We start from the raw sequence: 24,512 nt of genomic DNA, 5'->3' as shown, positions 1-24,512 counted from the left end.
GGGTCTGTGGTCCCTTACAGCTGCCTTGTGTGTGAGTGGCCTGTGTCTCCTGTCAGCACAACAGCCCCAGATGATGGCCCATGGGCCTGGCTGTGCTCTTTGGCTGTCTTCATAGGACCAACCACATTAAGTTTTAGACACTCTCGGAGTCAGCCAACCAGCATGTCCTCTGAAGCAGAGATGAAGGAGGCTTCTTTTATTGTTAGGGTGACAAAACTCATCCTGGCTGGCCTGGAACTGAAGGGGTTCCCAGGATGCCTGACTTTGGTGTTAACATTGGGATAGTGCCCCACGAACCAAGACGATATGATCACCCTAACCAGGTACCTGCATGTATAAGACACGATGCTTGATGGTACGGGAATACAGAGGGAGAGCAGATGAGACTCTCCACACTGGAGAAATTTGCAGCCCAAGGTTGGAATAGGAAGACCTCTCCGGAAAACTGCAAGCCCAGAAGTCTTAGTGCCTGCGGCCTGGTGCCCCTCTCTAGCCCCATTCTGCGTGTGTGTGTGTGTGTGTGTGTGTGTGTGTGTGTGTGTGTGTGTTGGCTGGAGGACATTAGATCAACTGGCAGGTGCCCAGATCAGCCCTGTATAAGCACGAACTGGTAGGTCCTGGCTTAGAGAGGTAGTATAGTGGGGGATATCCCCACGTCTTCCCTCTCCATCCCCACTACCATCATTAGCCCCAGGACATCTCAGCCAATGGGCACCAGGTCTGGACTCACCCACCCCTGCTCTCTCTTCTCTCCCACAGACACTGGCCTCACACCTGGAAATGGCTAGAAGAAGAGGCAGGTGGGCTGGCAGAGCTATCTAACCTGAAGACCCCCATCTCTCCTCCTCTCCAACAGTCTCAACCACTGGCCAGCCTTTAAAAGCCCTGGGGACCCCTTTTCTCTTCCCAACAGCACCACCTACTGGCCATGGAAGCGCTGGGCCTGAGTCAGAGATGGCCGCACACACTGGGGCCCAGCCAAAGCCAGGTGCTTGCGAAGGCAAGAGCACAGAGAGGTAGCATCTAACAGAGTGGGAGGAGGGCTAAATGTGCAAGACAGAGTTAAATAATGTATGGGGTGGGGGCAACGTGCATGGGGGTTCAGGACGTAAGCTCAGGAATCCGACTGCCGGAATTCAAATCTGGACCCCACCATTTCTTTCCTTTAAAGAAAATCTGAGAGCCTTGTATGGGCCAGCACTGTTCCAAGCACTGGAGATACAGTGATGAATGAGATACATAAAGATCTGCCTCCCAGAGCTTAGATGAATGCAGGAAGACAGACGAAAAGCAACTAAACAAATGCATAGATAAGAAAATGTAGAGAATAAAACAAGATGACGAGACAGTGTCTGGTGAGGAAGTCTGTTTAGACAGGTAGTCTGGAAAAGCCTATCTTAGCACATGAGGTCTGAATGGAAAAGTGAATGATCTGAAGCGTCTGGCTATGTGGAGGCTGGGAGCAGATGCAGCTCTCTCTGTGCTAACACAGAGAGAGATGCATCTGCAACAGAGCTGGACAGGTCAGCAGCCTCTGGAGTCTCCTCCTGGACACTGCCCTTGAAGGCGGACACTGACCAACTTTTACTCTATCCAAATGAATGTGAGCAGAAGGGTGAGGCCTCTTGTCACGTGAGCCGTGAGTGAGAAATGGGGGAGTTTCATACAAAGATGGCAAGACTTAGAGGGCACACGACAGCTGTCTTCAGACCTTTCAAATGTGATCCCAGAGGAAAGAGCATGGGTCCGTGAGTTCAGGGTACAGAAAGGCAGATTTCTGTTCATATCAGGAATTAAATAGCCCAGCAATGAAAAGGATTTCACATGCAGTAGTGAGTTCACCGTCGCTGAAAGTATGCAAGAAGAGGCCAATGACTACCCAAGAAGGTTATAGGAAGTTTGGACTCGATATTTTATTAGTCCTTTAAGTCTCACTTAGTCTTGCACTTAAATTCCTAACAGGCTGCTCTGAATGTAGTGAAAACAGCCTTTGCCAGCCAGTCACTGAAAAGACATCTGCCCCAGGACCCCAGGACCAGGAACACACCACATCAGGGCAGAAAACTGAGTGCTGGTTGCAGAACAAGTTTCTCACACCCAGGGCCAACCCTGCGGAAAGGAGAAGGGGAAGTCTTCATGTCCCCTCTCCATTTGCGCCCACTCCCTTTCCCCTGGTCTCAGCACCAGAAGACAGGGACTTCCTCCCGCACAGCAGTCTGAGAAAAAAGTAGTCCAGGCTATTAGAGAAAATATCCCACTCTTCCCAAGTCTTGAAACTCTTTACGGTGCACTACCTTTTAATACAAAATATTTGAGCATGACCAATGAGCACATGATAAAGGCATGTTCACCTCATTATTCATCAGAGAAGTACAAATTAAAACCTCTAACAGCACACCCGCTGGAAGAGCTAAAATTAAAATGACAGAATGTGCAGTGTTGGAGAGGTTGCGGGAGTGCAAATTGGTGCAGCCGCTTTGGAAAACTCTTTGGCAGCAATTACTGAAGCTGAATATCAGGAAAGCCAATGACGGAGGAACTCCTCTCCTAGGCATATACCCGGCACGTGGTCACTAAAAGTCAGATATTAGAATGTTCATTCAAGTATTATTCATAATAGCCAGATATCAGAAACTACACAAATGCCCATCAATGAATAAACTAATTGTGGTACAGTCACGTAATGTGATAGCGTACAGTGATGCGTACGAATGATGTACAGCTACACACATCAACATAGATGATTCTCACAAGTAAAAATTAAGTAAGGGAGAAAGGAAACACACACAAAGTATTAGGATGAACCACATGAAATTGTCTTTATGAAGATCAAAAACTGCTGAATATTGACCATTTCGTATGGCTCAACATAAAGCATGCTGTATGGTTCCATTTATATCATTTACATAACGTGCAAAAACTAGCAAAGCAAATCTGTGTTGTAGAGATCAGGATAGCTGTTACAGGAGTTGGGGGTGGATGGTAATAAATGGGAGGGAGCAGAAGGGAGACCGTGGTAATATCACTGGTAATATTCTGTTTCTTGATTTGACAGCTGCTTACCTTGGTGTGTTCAGTTTGTGAAAATTCATTGAGCGGTGCACTCATGATATTTACACTTTTCTAGATACTTTCATGAAAGCATACTTTAATGAAAAGTTTAAAGTTTTATTTGAGCTCGTCATATAATACATATATGTTATTTATAAGCAATCAATATGCACCATCATCCTAACATTATATAAGTTAGAAAACAAACGTAAAATGTAGATGATTTTAAAGGATGAGACAAATATAGAGAAAAGTTCAAATATTTTTTCATGGTCCCAGTGGATGATTTTACACAGCCTTGGTAGACAAGCCCTCCACCTGGAAATTTTTTTATCATGGAGCCCTGGGTTACTTAGTAGCTGCACGACCTTGGGCAAATCTCCCAGTCTCAGTTTCTATATCTGTAAAATTGAAATGACAATCACTCACCCACACTTCTCCTAGATGGCTATCCTCAGGATCAAATGAGATATTTGTGAAAGCACCTTGTAACTGGTAAAATACGAGGGGTTATTAAGATTATTACTGTAATGCTGTGATTTATAATAAAAAATATAGTTTTGGTCTTCATCCTCATTTCTGGCACAGAGCTCTTAAAACCCTTGGAATTTCCTAAGAAAACCATAGAGCTGTCTTTTGTTATATTAATGAGGTGACTTTGGGGCCCTACCTAAGGACAGGGGCCGGTTATCAACCAAGTGATTGGAGGGTTGAAACTTTCAGTTCACCCCCTGACCTCTGGGGAGGGGAGAAGGCCTAAAGCTTGAACCAATCACCAATGGCTGATGTTTTAATCAATCATGCCTATATAATGACGTCTCCATAAAAACCCAAAAGGAGTGGGTTCAGAGAACTTCCAGGTTTGGTGAACACATGGAGATTAGGGGAGAGTGGCACTCCCCATGAGGACATGGAAGCTCTGGGCCCTTTCCCCATACCTTGCCCTATGCATCTCTGCATCTGTCCATCGAGCTGTTCCTGAGTTACATCCTTTCATAATAAACTGGTAATCTAGTGAGTAAAGTGTTTCTTTGAATTCTGAGAGCTGCTCTAGCAAATTAATGGAACCCAAGGAGGGAGTTGCACAGGGAAACTGATTTCTCTAGCCAGTCCCTCAGAAGCACAGGTAACAATCTGGACTAGTGACTGCCATTTGCAGTTGGGGGTGGGGGTGGGCAAGGGCAAAGGTGAAATCTTGTACAACTGAGCTCTTAACCTGTGGAATCTGATGTCATCTCCAGGTAGATAGTGTCAGAATTGAGTTGAATTATTAGGACACCCAGCTGGTGTCTGGAAATTGCTTGTTAGTGTGGGAGAACCCACACACACACGTTGGAATTGGGTCCCGGAATCAACCTTTAATTACAATTAGCATAGAGTCACTATTAGCATAGATTTCCATGCTAATGAAGGGGGCCAATCCTACAATAAATAGCTTTGAATTTTGTTAGAAGTAGCTCAAGATTTCAGGAAGAGCATTCCCCATCACTAGAATTGCAAAACTACCTGCCAGGAATGTTGGAGTCATTCCTGTACCAGGTAGAGAGTAGAGTAATAATAATAATAATAATAATGGAAAATACTCTGTGGCAGATATTTTCTAAGCACTTCATGTATATTAACCATTATAATCCTTATAACAACCAAAAGAAGTAGGCCATCTTTTTTTTAGTTTATTTTCTTGAAGTATAGTTTACATTGTTGTACAAGGTTGTGTTAATTTCTGCTGTACAGCAAAGTGATTCAGTTACACGCAAGTATACATTCTTTTTCTTTTATTATTTTCCATTATGGTTTATCACAAGATATTGAATATAGTTCCCTGTGCTATACAGTAGGACCTGGTAGTTCATCAATTCTATATATAATAGCAGTAGGCCATCTTATTATCATTATTTTATAGACAAGAAACTGAGGTTCAAAGAAGTGAAGTAAGTTAGCGTCTCACAGATAATAACTAAGAAAGTTGAGTTTTAAATCCAGGTTGTCTGGCTACAGAGTCTGCATTATACTTAAAATAGATGTTCTCCATAATACCTTCCAAAGTTAATGGTAACATGCATAATATCTTCCCATTCAGTAAAACTCAATATGATATCAAATAAACTTCTTTCATTAATCTATTATTCAACGATTATTTTTGAACACAAATTACATGTCAGGCATTATACTGGGTATTGGGTCTGCAAGACACTGATGAGTCCCAGACCCCTACCAATAGGTTATCTTGGCTCAGGGATCTTGTGGCCAGGGTGAATATGTACACGCATATGTGTATCCTTGTTAATATGAATGACCACATATCCCACCAGACCTCAAGCTGTATAAATGATGTTAAGGTTTTATTCAAAGTGCAATGGGAAGACCCCAAAGGGTTTTAAGCAGAGAAGAAACATTTGATTTGATTCAAGGCCTTAAAAAATGACTCCATCTGGCCAGGACCTTCAAGATGGTGGAGGAGTAAGTCCTGGAGATCACCTTCTTCCCCACAAATACATCAAAAATACATCTACATGTGGAAAAACTCCTATTGAACACCTACTGAATGCTGCAGAAGACCTCACAATTCCCAAAAAGCAAGAAACTCCCCACATACCTGGATAGGGCAAAAGAAAAAAGAAAAACACAGATAAAAGAGTAGGGACAGGATCTGCACCTCTGGGAGGGAGCTGTGAAGGAGGAAAAGTTTCCACACACTAGGAAGCTCCTTCACTGGTGGAGACCAGGGGTGGCCGGGGGGGAAGCTTCAGAGCCACAGAGGAGAGCGCAGCAACAGGGGTGCAGAGGGCAAAGCAGAGAGATTCCCACACAGAGGACTGGTGCCGACCAGCACTCACCAGCCTGAGATGCTTGTCTGCTCACCCGCCAGGGTCGGTGGGGCTGGGAGCTGAGGCTTGGTCCTAGGAGGTCAGATTCCAGGGAGAGGACTGGGGGTGGCTATGTGAACAGAGCCTGCAGGGGGCTAGTGTGCCAAAGCTAGCCGGCAGGGAGTCCAGGAAAAAGTCTGGAACTGCCTAAGAGGCAAGAGACCATTGTTTTGCGGTTCACGAGGAGAGGGGATTCAGAGCATTGCCTAAACGAGCTTCAGAGATGGGTGTGAGCCGCAACTATCAGTGTGGACACCAGAAACGGGCATGGAACACTAAGGCTGCTGCTGCAGCCACCAAGAATCCTGTGTGCAAGCACAGGTCACTATCCACACATCCCCTCCTGGGAACCTGTGCAGCCTGTTACTCCCAGGGTCCCATGATCCAGGGACAACTTCCCTGGGAGAACACACGGTGTGCCCACAGGCTGTTGCAACGTCTCACTGGCTTCTGCCACTGCAGGCTCACCTGCATTCAGTACCCCTCCCTCTCCCCAGCCTGAGTGAGCCACAGCCCCTTAATCAGCAGCTCCTTTAACCCTCTCCTGTCTGGGTGAAGAACAGACGTAAGAGAGTGACCTACAAGCAGAGGTGGGACCAAATCCAAAACTGAACCCCAAAAGCTGTGCAAACAAAGAAGAGAAAGGGAAATTTCTCCATGTAGCCTCAGGAGCAGTGGATTAAATCTCCACAACCAACTTGTTGTACCCTGCATCTGTGGAATACCTGAAGAGACAACGAATCATCCCAAAATTGAGGCGGTGGACTTTGGGAGCAACTGTAGACTTGGGGTTTGTTGTATGTGATTGACTAGTATCTTATTTATCTGCTTATCTTACTTTAGTTTTTAGCACTTGTTATCATGGTGGATTTGTTTATTGGTTTGGTTGCTATCTTCTTTTTTTTCTTACTTTTTTATTTTAATAATATATTCTTAAATTTTTTATTTTAATAACTTTATATTTCTTTCTTTCTTTTCTGCCTTTTCTTCTGAGCCGTGTGACTGACAGGGTCTTGGTGCTCCACAGCCAGGTGTCAGGCCTGAGCCTCTGAAGTGGGAGAGCCGAGTTCAGGACATTGGACCACCAGAGACCTCCTGTCCCCTCATAATATCAATTGGTCAGAGCTCTCCCAGAGATCTCCATCTCAACGTTAAAACCCAGCTCCAATCAACACCCAGCAAGCTCCAGTGATGGACACACCATGTCAAACAACTAGCAAGACAGGAACACAACCCCACCCATTAGCAGAGAGGCTGCCTAAAATCATAATAAGACCACAGCCACCCCAAAACACACCACCAGATGCAGTCCCACCCACCGAAAGACAAGATCCAGTCTCATCCACCAGAACACAGGCACCAGTCCCTGCCACCAGGAAGCCTACACAACCCACTGAACCAACATTACCCACTGGGGGAGACACAAAAAACAATGGGAAATACAAACTTGCAGCCTGCGAAAAGGCAACCCCAAACACAGTAAGTTAAGCAAAATGAGAAGACAGAAAAATACATAGCAGATGAAGGAGCAAGGTAAAAACCCACCAGACCAAAAAAATGAAGAGGAAATAGGCAGTCTACCTGAAAAGGAATTCAGAGTAATGATAGTAAAGATGATCCAAAATCTTGGAAATAGAAGGGAGAAAATACAAGAAACTTTTAACAAGGACCTAGAAGAACTAAAGAGCAAGCAAACAATGATGAACAGCAAAATAAATGAAATTAAAAATTCTCAGGAAGGAATCATTAACAGAATAACTGAGACAGAAGAACAGAAAAGTGACCTGGAAGATAAAATAGTGGAAATAACTACCACAGAGCAAAATAAAGAAAAAAAAATGAAAAGAGTTGAGGAGAGTCTCAGAGATTTCTGAGACCACATTAAACGCAACAACATTCAAATTATAGGGGTCTCAGAAGAGGAAGAGAAAAAGAAAGAACTGAGAAAATATTTCAAAGGATTATACTTGAAAACTTCCCTAATATGGGAAAGGAAATAGTCAATCAAGTCCAGGAAGCATAGAGAGTCAAATACATGAAAATTCCAAGACGAAACATGCCAAGACACATATTTACCAAACTATCAAAAATTAAACAAAAAAAAATATTAAAAGCAGCAAGGTAAAAATAACAAGCAAGGGAATCCCCATAGATTAACAGCTGATCTTTCAACAGGAACTCTGCAAGCCAGAAGAGACTGGCAGGACATATTTAAAGTGATGAAAGGGAAAAACCTACAACCAAGATTTCTCTACTCAGCAAGGATCTCATTCAGATTCGATAGAGAAAATAAGGGCTTTACAGACAAGCAAAAGCTAAGAGAATTCATCACCACCAAACCAGCTCTACAACAAATGCTAAAGGAAAATCTCTAGGCAGAAAACACAAGAGACAGAAAGGACCTACAATAACAAACCCAAAACAATTAAGAAAATGGGAATAGGAATATATATATCAATAATTATCTTAAATGTAAATTGATTAAACACTCCAGCCAAAAGACATAGACTGGCTGAATGGATACAAAAACAAGTCCCATATATATGCTGTCTACAAGAGACACACTTCAGACCTAGAGACACATACAGACTGAAAGTGAGGGGATGGAAAAAGTTATTCCTTGCAAATGGAAATAAAAAGAAAGCTGGAGTAGCAATTCTCATATTAGACAAAATAGACTTTAAAATAAAGACTATTACAAGAGACAAAGAAGGACACTACATAATGATCAAGGGATCAATCCAAGAAGAAGATATAACAATTGTAAATATTATGCACCCAACATAGGAGCACATCAATACATAAGGCAAATGCTAACAGCCATTAAGGGGAAATAGACAGTAACACAATCAGAGTAGGGCACTTTAACACCCCACTTTCACCAATGGACAGATCAACCAAAATGAAAATAAATAAGGAAACACAAGTTTTAAATGGTACATTAAACATGATGGACTTAATTGCTATTTGTAGGACATTCCATCCAAAAACAACAGAATACACTTTTTTCTTAAGTGTTCATGGAACATTCTTCAGGATAAACCATAACTTGGGTCACAAACCAAGCCTTGGTAAGTTTAAGAAAATTGAAATTGTATCAAGTATCTTTTCCGACAACAATGCTGTAAGACTAGATATCAATTACAAGAAAAAAACAGTAAAATATACAAACACATGGAGGCTAAATAATACACTACTAAATAACCAAGAGATCACTGAAGAAATCAAAGACGAAATCAAAAAATGCCTAGAAACAAATGACAATGAAAACAAGATCACCCAAAACCTATGAGATGTAGCGAAAGCAGTTCTAAGAGGGAAGTTTATGGCAATACAATCCTACCTCAAGGAACAAGAAACAGCTCAAATAAACAATCTAACATTGCACCTAAAGGAACTAGAGAAAGCAGAACAAACTAAACCCAAAATTAGCAGTAGGAAAGAAATCACAAAGATCAGAGCAGAAATAAATGAAATAGAAACAAAGAAAGCAATAGCAAATATCAATAAAACTAAAAGCTGGTTCCTTGAGAAGATAAACAAAATTGATAAACCATTAGCCAGACTCATCATAAAAAAAGGGAGAAGACTCAAATCAACAGAATTACAAACGAATAAAGAGAAGGAACAACCAACACTGAAGAACTACAAAAGATCATGAAAGATCACTGAAAGTAATATATGCCAATAAAATGGAAAACCTGGAAGAAATGGACAAGTTCTTAGAAAAGCACAAACTTCTGAGACTGAACCAGGAAGAAATAGAAAATATAAACAGACCAATCACAAGCACTGAAATTAAAACTGTGATTAAAAATCTTCCAACAAACGAAAAGCCCAGAACCAGGTGGATTCACAGGTGAATTCTACCAAACTTTTAGAGAAGAGCTAACACCTATCCTTCTCAAACTCTTCCAAAATATAGCAGAGGGAGGAACACTCCCAAACTCATTCTATGAGGCCACCATCACCCTGATTCCAAAATCAGGCAAAGATGTCACAAAAAAAAGACAACTACAGGCCAATATCACTGATGAACAAACATGCAAAAATCCTCAACAAAATACTAGCAAACAGAATCCAACAGCACATTAAAAGGATCATACACCATGATCAAGTGGGGTTTATCCCAGGAATGCAAGGATTCTTCAATACACGCAAATCAATCAATGTGAGAAACTATAGTAACAAATTGAAGGAGAAAAACCATATGATCATCTCAATAGATGCAGAAAAAGCTTTTGACAAAATTCAACACCCATTTATGATAAAAACCCTGCAGAAAGTAGGCATAGATGGAACTTTCCTCAACATAAAAAACACCATATATGACAAACCCACAGACAACATCATTCTCAATGGTGCAAAACTGAAACCATTTCCACTAAGATCAGGAACAAGACAAGGTTGCCCACTCTCACCACTCTTATTCAACATAGTTTTGGAAGTTTTAGCCACAGCAATCAGAGAAGAAAAAGAAATAAAAGGAATCCAAATCAGAAAAGAAGAAGTAAAACTGTCACTGTTTGCAGATGACATGATAATATACATAGAGAATCCTAAAGACGCTACCAGAAAACTACTAGAGCTAATCAATGAATTTGGTAAAGTAGCAGGATACAAAATTAATGCACAGAAATCTCTTACATTTCTGTACACTAATGCTGAAAAATCTGAAAGACAAACTAAGGAAACACTCCCATTTACCATTACAACAAAAAGAATAAAATACCTAGTAATAAACCTACCTAAGGAGACAAAAGACCTGTATACAGAAAACTATAAAACACTGATGAAAGAAATTAATGATGACACAAACAGATGGAGAGATATACCATGTTCTTGGATTGGAAGAATCAACATTGTGAAAATGACTCTACTACCCAAAGCAATCTACAGATTCAATGCAATCCCCATCAAACAACAAATGGCATTTTTTACAGAACTAACACAAAAAATTGCACAATTTGTATGTAACACAAAAGACCCCGAATAGCTAAAGCAATCTTGAGAAAGAAAAACGGAGCTGAAAGAATCAGGCTCCCTGACTTCAGACTATACTACAAAACTACAGTAATCAAGGCAGTATGGTACTGGCACAAAAACAGAAATATAGATCAATGGAACAGGATGGAAAGCCCAGAGATAAACCCACGCACACATGGTCACCTTATCTTTGATAAAGGAGGCAAGAATATACAGTGGAGAAAAGACAGCTTCTTCAATAAGTGATGCTGGGCAAACTGGACAGGCACATGTAAAAGAATGAAATTAAAACACTCCATAACACTATACAAAAAAATAAGTTCAAAATGAATTAAGACCTAAATGTAAGGCCAGACACTATAAAACTCTTAGTGGAAAACATAGGCAGAACACTCTATGACATAAATCACAGCAAGATCCTTTTTGACCCACCTCCTTGAGAAATGGAAATAAAAACAAAATTGAACAAATGGGACCTAATGAAACTTCAAAGCTGTTGCACAGCAAAGGAAACCATGAACAAGGTGAAAAGACAACCTTCAGAATGGGAGAAAATATTTGCAAAAGAAGTGACGGACATAGGATTAATCTCCAAAATACACAAGCAGCTCATGTAGCTCAATATCAAAAAAACAAACAACCCAATCCAAAAATGGGCAGAAGACCTAAATAGACATTTCTCCAAAGAAGATATGCAGATTTCCAGCAAACACATGAAAGGATGCTCAACATCACTAATCATTAGAGAAATGCAAATCAAAACTACAATGAGGTATCACCTCACACCAGTCAGAATGGCCATCATCAAAAAATCTACAGACAATAAATGCTGGAGAGGGTGTGGAGAAAAGGGAACCCTCTTGCATTGTTGGTGGGAATGTAAATTGATACAGCCACTATGGAAAACAGTATGGAGGTTCCTTAAAAAACTAAAAATAGAACTACCATACAACCCAGCAATCGCACTACTGGGCATATACCTTAGAAAACCATAATTCAAAAAGAGTCATATACCACAATGTTCATGGAAGCTCTATTTACAATAGCCAGGAGATGGAAGCATCCTAAGTGTCCATCGACGGATGAATGGATAAAGAAGATGTGGCACATATATACAATGGAATATTACTCAGCCATAAAAAGAAATGAAATTGAGTTATTTGTAGTGAGGTGGATGGACCTAAAGTCTGTCATACAGAGTGAAGTAAGTCAGAAGGAGAAAAACAAATACCATATGCTAACATATATATATGGAATCTAATTTTTTTAAAAAATGGTTCTGAACAACCTAGGAGCAGGACAGGAATAAAGACGCAGACGTAGAGAATGGACTTGAGGACACAGGGAGTGGGAAGGGTAAGCTGGGACGAAGTGAGAGAGTAGCATGGACTTACATATACTACCAAACGTAAAATAGATAGCTAGTGGGAAGCAGCTGCATAGCACAGGGAAATCAGCTCCATGCTTTGTGACCACCTAGAGGGGTGGGATAGGAAGGGCGGGAAGGAGACACAAGAGGGAGGATATATGGGGATATATGTATAAGTATAGCTGATTCATTTTGTTATACAGCAGCAACTAACACAACAATGTAAACAATTATTCTCCAATAAAGATGTTTAAAAAAAAAAAGATGACACTATCTGCGAAGTTGATAAAGGATGGATGACAGAGCAAGCATGAAAGGCCCTGTTACTGTTATTATGGGTAAAGATGATAGATGGCAGCAGTGGAGACAGAAGAGGATGCATCTGAGAAGTGCCTGGTAGGAAATTTTAACAGGTGGATTCTATGTATGGAGTAAAGGAGAGAAAAAAAATAGAGAAACACTCCCATGTTTCAGGCTTGGTGGATGGTGGAGCCTTACAGAGAGATAAAAACTAATAGATAATTGGATATTTAAGTCTGGAGCTCAGAGACGTTTCGGCCAGAAATACACATTTGAGAGTCATCATCACATAGAAGGTAATGTGGGAATAAAGTTGTGGGAATAGCTGCGATCACCCAAGGAGAAGAGAAGCAGCCCCACAGAGCAGGGGACACTGCAGGGTCTCAAGGTTGGCAGTGGAGGAGAGGAGCTGGTCAGCCAGCTGATCAGGAGCATCCAGGGAAGGAAGGCGAGGTCTGGAGAGACTGGAGGAGAGAGGAGCCCAAGAAAGCAAGGAGAATCAGTTGGGTCAAACAACACTAATAGGTCAGGGAACACAGAGGTCGCTGGTGCCTTGACAAGAGTAGTCTGGGTGATGGCACAGAAGCCAGAATAGAATAGGGGAGGGGACTGAGGAACAAAGGGTGGTTCGGAGTCAGGGACGGTCTTAGTGGACTGTTTTTCAAGATGTTTGGCTGTGAACATGAACAGAGAAATGGGGTGATAGCTGGAGGGAAACAAGGAGCCAAGGAAACTTTTGATGTTTCTTTTTTCTTAGGATAAAGGACACTAAGAAATGATCCAGTGGAGAGGGGAAGATTGAAGATAGAAAAGGAAGGAGAAACTGAGGACTGGAGGACTTAAAAAGTAGGCCTGGCAGCCGCACTGTTTTAAGTCTCAGCTCACATGCTAATTCTTCAGAAAGGTCATTCATGGCCTCCCAAGCACATACACACATGCACCCTCATCATCACCATCACCATCATCATCATCATTCTCTTTTCTATGTATTGAGTTCATTTGCTTCTTAGGTCTTGTCTGAAATAATATTATTTTTTGCATGTTTATTTTCTGACTTTTCCCACTAGAATATGAGCTCCAAGAGTGCATGAATTTCTCCATCTTCTTCACGATTCTATCCCTACCATCAGAGCAGTGGCTGGTCCACAGCGTGTATTAATAAGCGTGTGTGAATGGAAGGACCCGCGTGGAGGGACAGTTCTTTAGGAGGAGGAGGGGCACCTGCTCAGCTTTGACCGGAGGGAGGATGAGGAAGACAGGCGCAAAGGCAGGCAGGCTGGTTGCTTTGGTGGAGGGGAGACAAGGAAGCTCTCAGCTGAAGGCTTCTATTTTCTTAAGCGCAAGTTGAGGTCCAAAGTCCTGGGCTGGGGGTAGGGGCAGGGAGTGTAGGAGTTGAGGAGAGAGAACGGATGAAAGACTCATCCAGCACAGCGTGGCGGCGGGTCTGGCTGGCGACTGCTGCGGCGGCGGGCTGGAGGCGAGTGCCTCGTGTGCACGTGTGGAGAAGCGGCGGCAGCAGCGCGGCGGCGGGAAGTACCCCCGCCCTCTCTGGAGACGCAGGGCCGCGCGGCCTCCGTCACCCGCTCAGCTCCCTGCCCTAAGCGAGGAAGCCGGCTTGCGGGGTGGAGCTGCCCGAGCTGAGGGCGCGGAGAGCTCAGGGCGGCGACGACAACGGCGTTGCTATCGGTGGTAACAACGGCCTCAGCAGGCGGGGAAGATGAAAGGGAGCCGGATCGAGCTGAGAGACGTGACACCACATGATATTAAACAATTGAAGAGATTAAACCAGGTCATCTTTCCAGTCAGCTCCAATGACAAGTTCTATAAGAATGCGCTGGAGGTTGGCGAGCTAGCAAAACTTGCCTATTTCAATGGTATTGCAGTAGGTGCAGTATGCTGTAGGGTGGATCATTAACAGAATCAGAAGGGACTTTACATCGTGACACTAGGATGTCTGGCACCATACTGAAGGCTAGGAATAGGAACTAAAATGTTAAATCATGTCTTAAACATCTGTGAAAAAGATGGCACTTTTGACATCTATCTACATGTCCAGATCAGCAATGAGTCTGCAATTGACTTCTACAGAAAGTTTGGCTTTGAGATTATTGAGACAAAGAAGAACTACTGTAAGAGGATAGAGCCCGCTGATGCTCACATGCTGCAGAAAAACCTCAAAGTCCCTTCTGGCCAGAACACAGATGTGCAAAAGACAGACAACTGAACAAATTACAGATGAACTTTCTTGCACTTGCTTGTCACCAAATAAAAGAGAGGCCCATTGATTCCCCCCCCCTTTCTTTTAAAGCTTTCCCCCTTCCTTGTTCTTGTGTTTCCTCCTTTCAAAACTTCCTTCCCTTTCCTCTAAAAATTTTAAACTTTTAAGGACTTATTAATCATGTTTGGATTGTTTTAGTTTTCTTATTTTTGTGAGGTGGTTTGATTGTAGGAAGGAGAAGGTATAGATCTGTTTAGTTTCACAGTTAAGATATATGGTCCCAAAAAACTTGAGTGTCAATTTCAATTTTTTTTTAATGTCCTGCTTTCACATTGAAGGGCAGGGTCTACAAAATATTGTATATTTCAAAGGACAAGAAACAGCAGCAGCAATATCTTGTTCTCCAACTCATAGACAAGTTCAGTGTTTTTGTGGTACTTTGGGGATTTCAAGATTTTGTGGATACTAATCCCTGTACATTGCCTTCACTCCACCTTTTGTCCTTCTGAGTATTATCTCAAGAGTTAGACCATTGTTATCCTTGTAAGAAATACTAAGCTTATTTTGTTCTGTTAAGCAGTTATTTCTTCCTTCCTCGCTGGTGGCTGACGGTGGGTGGGACTGTCTGAGTAGGTAGTATTATACTTTGGTCTCAGCATTTGAGTTAAACTGCTTTTCGCTAATGAGTGGGCTGGTTGTTAGCAGGTTTATTTTTCCTGCTGTTGATTGTTAGAAGTGGCATTAACTTTTAGAGTGTGGGCTGGTGAGATTAAATTTTTTAATATCCCAGCTAGAGATATGGCCTTTAACTGACCTAAAGAGGTTTGTTGTGATTTGCCTTTTTTTCTCCTGTCCTTTTTCTTTGGTAAACCCACAATAGTTAGTCAAACCTTAAAAATGGAGTTGATGTCCTTATAGGTCAACGCCCCTAAATAAACCTGAAGCAGGTGTTGTCTCTTGGACATATTAAAAAATACCTAAAAGGAAGCTTAGATGGACTTGTGGCACAACAAATGCATTTAATGTCAGCTAATGCAGACTGTTAGAAGTGTGGCCACTGAGCATTTGATTTTAGAGGAAAGAATATCTAGACAGTATTTTTGAGAATGACATAGCTGTGCTATTGCTTATCTGTTGGAGAACATCCCAGATTTGCTTACATTCTGTGCCTATGATATTGAGTTTAAGGATTTGGGGATGGGGGAATTATTAAACATATTGCTTCTATTCTTAGAAAAAGTAGAAGTCTAGAAGCGTTAATAACATAAATGTCACTGTGACCTCCTCTACTGACAGGACTGGTTTATTCCAGATCGTTTCCTGGCACATAGAGAGTGGCTTTGACGGGTTTATAACTTTTTGTAAGATAGAAGACATCTGAAATTTTCATGTTTTCCTCCATAATCCCATCTCCAATATTTAAAATATTCTACACTGCCAATACCAGTGGCCCAAGAAATGTTTTCATTAGACTTTAAAACAATGCACAGGGCTTGAATTTTCTGTCATTTGACTTTAAAAGGAAGGTTGATTCATAATATTTATCCTCTTATGTAAATTCTGGCATAAAAGTTCCATCTCTTCAAATATGATGAATGATAAAATTATTTTATACAATGTTTATGCACATTTTATAATCTTAAATTCTTACTTGAGAATGTAAAAATACAAGGTACAATAGACTTCAACAGTCTTAGTTGAGTGCCAAGAATAATATAGAAAAGGAAGATAGCTGATAAATGAGTGTATAGGGTTATAATCTTAAGATAGTAAACATGTAGAAAGACCATGCTGGTTTCTTGGGCATCCGTTTCTTAAGCAGTCCAAATCTAAGCTTAGAAGAAAAGTTTAGCATTAAGCACCTTTACCTTCATGGATAAGCTTCAGCTTGCTCTTGCCAAGAGAAGAGTTCTTGAGTTACAAAAAGCATAATTAGTTTGAAAATTCAGCCTTTTTGTAAACTTCACATATCAAAATAGATTTTGATATATAAATGAGTTTTGTGAGATGACACTGCCTGTATTTCTATAACCATTTCACCTGGACTATCTAATCAGTCCTATGAATGTATCCCTGAATGTGGTTAATGAAAACCGAATAGCTGCCTCATGACAATTAAGTATATATTATTTATGGAGGAAAAAATATTAAATTTTGAATTGAGTGTGTAGGCTCTCTATCATTTTAGTGTTTCTTTTTCCACACTAGTCACTGACTTTAACCTAAATTGTAAGTGTTTGTAAAGGGTGAATTGTCCTACATCAAACTTACATGAAATAATTCCATCCACTTATGGAGGAGGAGGATGTAGAAGAGGTAGAAGCTGGGCACTAGATCATGTGCCTATGAGTCAGTAAAGACTGAAATAATGTTCCATGTTCAGTTGGTTATTTTCATAAAAATTATTGTTGAGGTAAAACAATTCTATTAACTGGAAGATCACAGGATATATCCATCATATTTTTCAGGACAGATAGTTTTTTTCTGTGGGGCAAATAGGTAAAAATTATATTGTATGGTAATTGCATTTAGGTTCTAAAGAAAAGAATCTGCAGAGAAATCTATGCAATATATAATTTGTCCAGATTAGTTTTCATTTGGAGAAAGAAGTTCAGAAATATCCCCAAAGCAGTTTACTCATCAACTGAAAGTCCTCCAAAAATAGAACTATTGGGAAACCATGACATATGGAGTGGAAAAGGAAAGCTCCTTCAGTTTTTTGGAAGGAATAACTTTAAAAATATTTAAATAGCTGAGTTTACTTGGTGCAGTTAAGATTTAAACTTGTTGATTTTAACATTGCCGTTACATCTGAAATAAACTTACATGATGTTCTGATAAAACAAAACAAAAACAAAAAGACTCATCCAATAAGCAGTGACTGACAGCCCTAACTGTTCCAAACTAGACTGTGTGTATGTTCTTCCCTTTGCTGGGTTGGTCGTTTCACTGCTTGTCTTCCAGGCAAATGCCTTCACGTCTTAGCCCGAGTGGCACATCCTCTGTGGGACTGTCCTGACAAGGCTACTTCTCCTGACAGCCTGAGCTCTGCTCACCCACTTTGTGTCCCCAGTTCACCTGTTCACACACATGCCATCCCTTGGAGGTAACCCCATTGGATGCAATGTATTTCTTGGTATGGTTGTCTCCCCCATCGGACTATGTGCCTCCAGAGAGCAGGACCTGTTATTTTCTCCCCTGAATCCCAAAGGTCAACATGGAGCCCCACACAGTGGTACTAAATATAGGGCCTCTGGATTCGATTGGATTGATTTGCAATTCAGAGAAAACCCCAGACCAGAGCTCCCCTGGGACCTCAGAGGCCTCAATGAAGGATGTCTGGCTGCAGGTGTCAGGTGTGGGCAGGCTAGTGGGCAGAAGCAGGGCTGGGCAGCTTCTTCCCCAAACGAGGAACAAACCAACACTTAAGCCTAGGTTTCCATTTATAGGGCTTCCAGGGGTGGACTTGGCACTCGCATGAACGCTGCACCCCAGTTACAGAGGCAGCCCCGCCTGGGCCTTTAGCACCACAGAGGCTGAAGCAGGTCCAAATGGCATCCATGCTTCAGGCCATGGTCAGATACCACGTGGGGCTGCACCATAGAGTCCAACTAGCCCAAACTCGCCTCTCTGCCTCCACTGTGCCCTCCTGGAAGAGGGAGTACCTCCCCCTCTTTACCCTCACAAACACAGGAGGTTTACACCCTGCACCCACACACACACACACACCCTCCACACCACACAACATAAATGTGCACACACGTACATGCATACAAAATACACACACATACAGACACACACACACGGAGAGACTCCCCACTCCCTGAGCCAATGCAGATGACTCTGGGTGCTGGGACCATGTCTGTCCCCAGCCGTTTGCCTTCTGCCTGAAGCACAGGCCCTGTTGGCCACAGAGGCAGAAGAAAAGTGACAGTTCTGCCATCTGATAATGTACCTCTGCCACTCGTGTCCATAACAGGGTCCTTCGCCTGAGGCCTGAGTGGCCATAGATTTCATCTAGTGTTGGAGAAATATCCCCTCTGATGACTGAGCCCTGACTGTCAGAGACCTGCAGTTTGAAGACAGGACACAGCAAACCTTGGGGAGACCCCAGCCCTACCCTCTGGACCCTCCAGAGGGATTGGAGAGACATGGTCCTGGCCTTCAGGCCACCCCCAGTTTGAGGGGCAAGGAAAAGACCCTGGCCTCAGAAGACACCCACATGCTAATGTTCCTACAAAGTTTGAGAAGACCCATCTCACGCACCTTCATCTTCACCCTTTCTAAACTTTGGTCTTTAAGAAGATATGGTATAGAAAACTAAAAAACAAAACAAAAAAACCCTGAATAACTTCTTTATCACATTTAAAGAGCCCTGTTCAAAATATGGTAAATGTTTTTCCATCCATATATTCAATACTCAACTGAGGTCTAGCCCAGACTGGGGTTGCAACATTGATTCTGATACTCCCAGTCCTTATATCACTGCAGTTTAATATATCTATCATTAACACCATCACCCACATTTTAAATCTGATCCAATTTTAAGTGTAAGAATTTTTGTGTTAGAGGTGGAGCAGTGGTCAGGAACCAGGGATGGTGCCAAGCTTCCCGGAATGTGAGCTGCCTGTGTTCACACACCCCTGGCAAAGCATTCGTCAGGGCCACCACACTTCTGCTCTCTATCCTGGCCCTCAGCTCTCCAGACCCCAGCTGACACTCCTGAGACCACATCCTCTTGAGTGATGACACCGCTCAGTGGAGCTGACTCACAGAATGAGTTTCCCCAAGTGAATTTGAAAGAAGAGGACAGTTGTGCAAGGTGTGTTTGACAGGCTCTGAGGAGGGGCCGGATGTGAGGCAGCAAGGAGGACCAGCTGATAATTATCACTGCTCCTACTAGAATCTCCAGGTGACAAAGCCACCTTGGTGCCCACAGCCCCACATGTTGCTAAAACCCAAAGTTGGTGGGTCTCATTGACTATTCCACCCACAGTCTCAAATAGTATAAAAGGATCACTCTATTTCAGCTTCATCTAAAATCAAATCGTCCATCTCTTCTGCCTGCCCTCTGGGCTCCAGCTCTGGGGTAGGTTGGTACAAGAGTTAGGGATATAAAGCCTGTTCAGCCCCCTTATCTGTGAAAGGAAGGGATTGTACCAGATTCCCTTTCAGGTCCCTTCTACCCTGGACATCCTGCGGCTCTTAGCAGGAGTCAGGAGGGACCCTGGAGTGGGAAATCAGCCATACATATATGAAACAGTGGGGGAATCCAGCCAGAGCACCCAGGTCCCAAGAGCACAAGGTCCCAAGAGAGATGGGTCCAATCTCCAGCTCCACACTATAGATTAGTGGTACATCCCTGGTATAAAGAATGCTTGGCAGGACTTCCCTGTTGGTCCAGTGGTTAAGAATCCTCCTTCCAATGCAGAAGAGCCGGGTTCGATTTCTGCTCGGGGAACTAAGATCCCACATGTCCCAGGGCAACTAAGCCCGAGCCCACAAGACACAACTAGAGACCGCACATGCTGCAACGAAGATCCGGCGTGCCTCAACTAGGATCCGACGCAGACAAATAAATAAATTTTTTTAACATCTTTATTGGAGTATAATTGCTTTACAATGGTGTGTTAGTTTCTGCTTTATAACAAAGTGATTCAGTTATACATATACATATGTTCCCATATCTCTTCCCTCTTGCGTCTCCTTCCCTCCAACACTCCCTATCCCACCCCTCTAGGGGGTCAAAAACCACTGAGCTGACTTCCCTCTGCTATGCGGCTGCTTCCCACTAGCTATCTATTTTACGTTTGGTAGTGTATGTATGTCCATGCCACTCTCTCACTTTGTCACAGCTTACCCTTGCCCCTCCCATATCCTCAACTCCATGCTTTAGTAGGTCTGTGTCTTTATTCCCATCTTACCCCTAGGTTCTTCATGACCATTTTTTTTTGCTTAGATTCCATATATAGCTCTTACCATATGGTATTTGTTTTTCTTTCTGACTTACTTGACTTTGTATGACAGACTCTACGTCCATCCACCTCACTACAAATAACTCAATTTCGTTTCTTTTTATGGCTGAGTAATATTCCATTGTATATATGTGCCACATCTTCTTTATCCATTCATCTGTTGATGGACACTTAGGTTGCTTCCATGTCCTGGCTATTGTAAATAGAGCTGCAATGAACAATTTTGGTACATGACTCTTTTTCAGTTATGGTTTTCTCATGGTATATGCCCAGCAGTGGGATTGCTGGGTCGTATGGTAGTTCTATTTGTCGTTTTTTAAGGAAGCTCCATACTGTTCTCCATAGTGGCTGTATCAGTTTACATTCCCACCAACAGTGTAAGAGGGTTCCCTTTTTTCCAAACCCTCTCAATCATTTATTGTTTGTAGATTTTTTTGATGATGGCCATTCTGACTGGTGTGAGATGATATCTCATTGTAGTTTTGATTTGCCTTTCTCTAATTATTAATGATGTTGAGCATCCTTTCATGTCTTTCTTGGCAATCTGTATATCGTCTTCGGATAAATGTCTATTTAGGTCTTCTGCCCATTTTTGGATTGGGTTGTTTGTGTTTTTGTAATTGAGCTGCATGAGCTGCTTGTAAATTTTGGAAATTAATCCTTTGTCAGTTGCTTCATTTGCAAATATTTTCTCCCATTCTGAGGGTTGTCTTTTGGTCTTGTTTATGGTTTCCTTTGCTGTGCAAAAGCTTTGAAGTTTCATTAGGTCCCATTTGTTTATTTTTGTTTTTATTTCAATTTCTCTAGGAGGTGTCTCAAAAAGGATCTTGCTATGATTTATGTCATAGAGTGTTCTGCCTATGGTTTCCTCTAAGAGTTTGACAGTTTCTGGCCTTACATTTAGGTCTTTAATCCATTTTGAGCTTATTTTTGTGTATGGTGTTAGGGAGTGTTCTAATCTCATACTTTTACATGTACCTGTCCAGTTTTCCCAGCACCACTTACGGAAGAGGCAGTCTTTACTCCACTGTATATTCTTGCCTCTTTTATAAAAGATAAGGTGACCATATGTGTGTGGGTTTATCTCTGGGCTTTCTTTCCTGTTCCATTGATCTATATTTCTGTTTTTCTGCCATTACCATACTGTCTTGATTACTGTAGCTCTGTAATATAGTCAGAAGTCAGGGAGTCTGATTCCTCCAACTCCATTTTTCATTCTCAAGATTGCTTTGGCTATTCGGGGTCTTTTGTGTTTCCACACAAATTGTGAAATTTTTTGTTCTACTTCTGTGAAAAATGCCAGTGGTAGTTTGATAGGGATTGCATTGAATCTGTAGATTGCTTTGGGTAGTAGAGTCATTTTCACAATGTTGATTTTTCCAATCCAAGAACATGGTATATCTCTCCATCTATTTGTAGCATCTTTAATTTCTTTCATCAGTGTCTTATAGTTTTCTCCATACAGGCCTTTGTCTCCTTAGGTAGGTTTATTCCTAGATATTTTATTCTTTTTATTGCAATGGTAAAAGGGAGTGTTTTCTTAATTTCACTTTCAGATTTTTCATTAGTGTAACGGATTGCCAGAGATTTCTGTACATTAATTTTGTATCCTGCTACTTTACCAAATTCATTGAGTAGCTCTAGTAGTTTTCTGGTAGCATCTTTAGGATTCTATATGTATAGTATCATGTCATCTGCAAACAGTGACAGCTTTACTTCTTCTTTTCTGATTTGGATTCCGTTTATTTCTTTTTCTTCTCTGATTGCTGTGGCTAAAACTTCCAAAACTCTGTTGAATAAGAGTGGTGAGAGTGGGCAACCTTTTCTTGTTCCTGATCTCCGTGGAAATAGTTTGTTTTTCACCATTGAGGATGATGTTGGCTGTGGGTTTGTCATATATGGCCTTTAGTATGTTGATGAAAGTTCCCTCTATGCCTACTTTCTGCAGGGTTTTTATCATAAATATGTGTTGAATTTTGTCGAAAGCTTTATCTGCATCTATTGAGATGATCATATGGTTTTTCTCATTCAATTTTTTAATATGGTGTATCACGTTGATTGATTTGTGAATATTGAAGAATCCTTGCATTCCTGGAATAAACCCCACTTGGTCATGGTGTATGATCCTTTTAATGTGCTCTTGGATTCTGTTTGCTAGTATTTTGTTGAGGATTTTTGCATCTATGTTCATCAGTGATATTGGCCTATAGATTTTTTTCTTTGTGACATCTTTGTCTGGTTTTAGTATCAGAGTGATGGTGGCTTCGTAGAATGAGTTTGGGAGTGCTCCTCCCTCTGCTATATTTTGGAAGAGTTTGAGAAGCATAGGTGTTAGCTCTTCTCTAAATGTTTGATTGAATTCACCGGTGAAGCCATCTGGTCCTGGGCTTTTGTTTGTTGGAAAATTTTTAATCACAGTTTCTATTTCAGTGCTTGTAATTGGTCTCTTCATATTTTCTATTTCTTCCTGTTTCAGTTTCAGCAGGTTGTGCATTTCTAAGAATTTGTCCATTTCTTCCAGGTTGTCCATTTTATCGGCATAGAGTTGCTTGTAGTAATCTCTCATGAACCTTTGTATATCTGCTGTGTCAGTTGTTACTTCTCCTTTTTCATTTCTAATTCTATTGATTTGAGTCTTCTCTCTTTATTTCTTGATGAGTGTGGCTAATATTTTTATGAGAATCTGATATGAGAATTGTTACTCCAGCTTTCCTTTGATTTCCATTTGCATGGAATTTTGTTTACCTTCTCAAAGAACCAGCTTTTAGTTTTATTGATCTTTGCTATCATTTCCTTCATCTCTTTTTCATTTAGTTCTGATCTGATTTTTATGATTTCTTTCCTTCTGCTAACTTTGGGATTTTTTTGTTCTTCTTTCGCTAATTGCTTTAGGTGCAAGGTTAGGTTGTTTATTTGAGATGTTTCCTGTTTCTTAAGATAGGATTGTATTCCTATAAACTTCCCTCTTAGAACTGCTTTTGCTGCAACCCATAGGTTTTGGGTGGTCGTGTCTCCATTGTCATTTTTTTCTAGGTATTTTTAAATTTCCTCTTTGATTTCTTTAGTGATCACTTCGTTATTAAGTAGTGTATTGTTTAGCCTTCATGTGTTTGTATTTTTTACAGATCTTTTCCTGTAATTGATATATAGTCTCATAGCGTTGTGATCGGAAAAGATATTTGATACGACTTTAATTTTCTTAAATTTACCAAGGCTTGATTTGTGACCCAAGATATGATCTATCCTGGAGAATGTTCCATGAGCACTTGAGGAAAATTTTTATTCTGTTGTTATTGGATGGAATGGCCTATAAATATCAATTAAGTCCATCTTGTTTAATGTATCATTTAAAGCTTGTGTTTCCTTGTTTATTTTCATTTCAGATGATATGTCCATTGGTGAAAGTTGGGTGTTAAAGTCCCCTACTATGAATGTGTTACTGTCGATTTCCCCTTTTATGGCTGTTAGTATTTTCCTTATGTATTGAGGTGCTCCTATGTTGGGTGCACAAATATTTACAATTATTATATCTTCTTCTTGGATCGATCCCTTGATCATTATGTAGTGTCCTTCTTTGTCTCTTGCAATAGTCTTTATTTTAAAGTCTATTTTGTCTGATATGAGAATTGCTACTCCAGCTTTCTTTTGGTTTCCATTTGCATGGAATATCTTTTTCCATCCCCTCACTTTCAGTCTGTGTGTGTCCCTAGGTCTGAAGTGGGTCTCTTGTAGACAGCATATATATG

The 24,512-nt window shown here is 41.2% G+C and overlaps 1 pseudogene across 1 annotated transcript; it reads left to right on the top strand.

Moving 5' to 3' along the window:
• Nucleotides 1–14,290: 14,290 nt before the first annotated feature.
• LOC309829500 (N-alpha-acetyltransferase 50-like) lies at nt 14,291–15,162 on the top strand (annotated as a pseudogene). The gene has a single exon. The product of its transcript is annotated as an N-alpha-acetyltransferase 50-like (transcript).
• Nucleotides 15,163–24,512: the final 9,350 nt, after the last annotated feature.

The sequence above is a fragment of the Grampus griseus genome, assembly GCF_964374135.1.
Source record: "Grampus griseus genome assembly, chromosome: 1".
Taxonomy (NCBI): Eukaryota; Metazoa; Chordata; class Mammalia; order Artiodactyla; family Delphinidae; genus Grampus; species Grampus griseus.
This window is presented reverse-complemented; position numbering and strand designations above follow the sequence as displayed.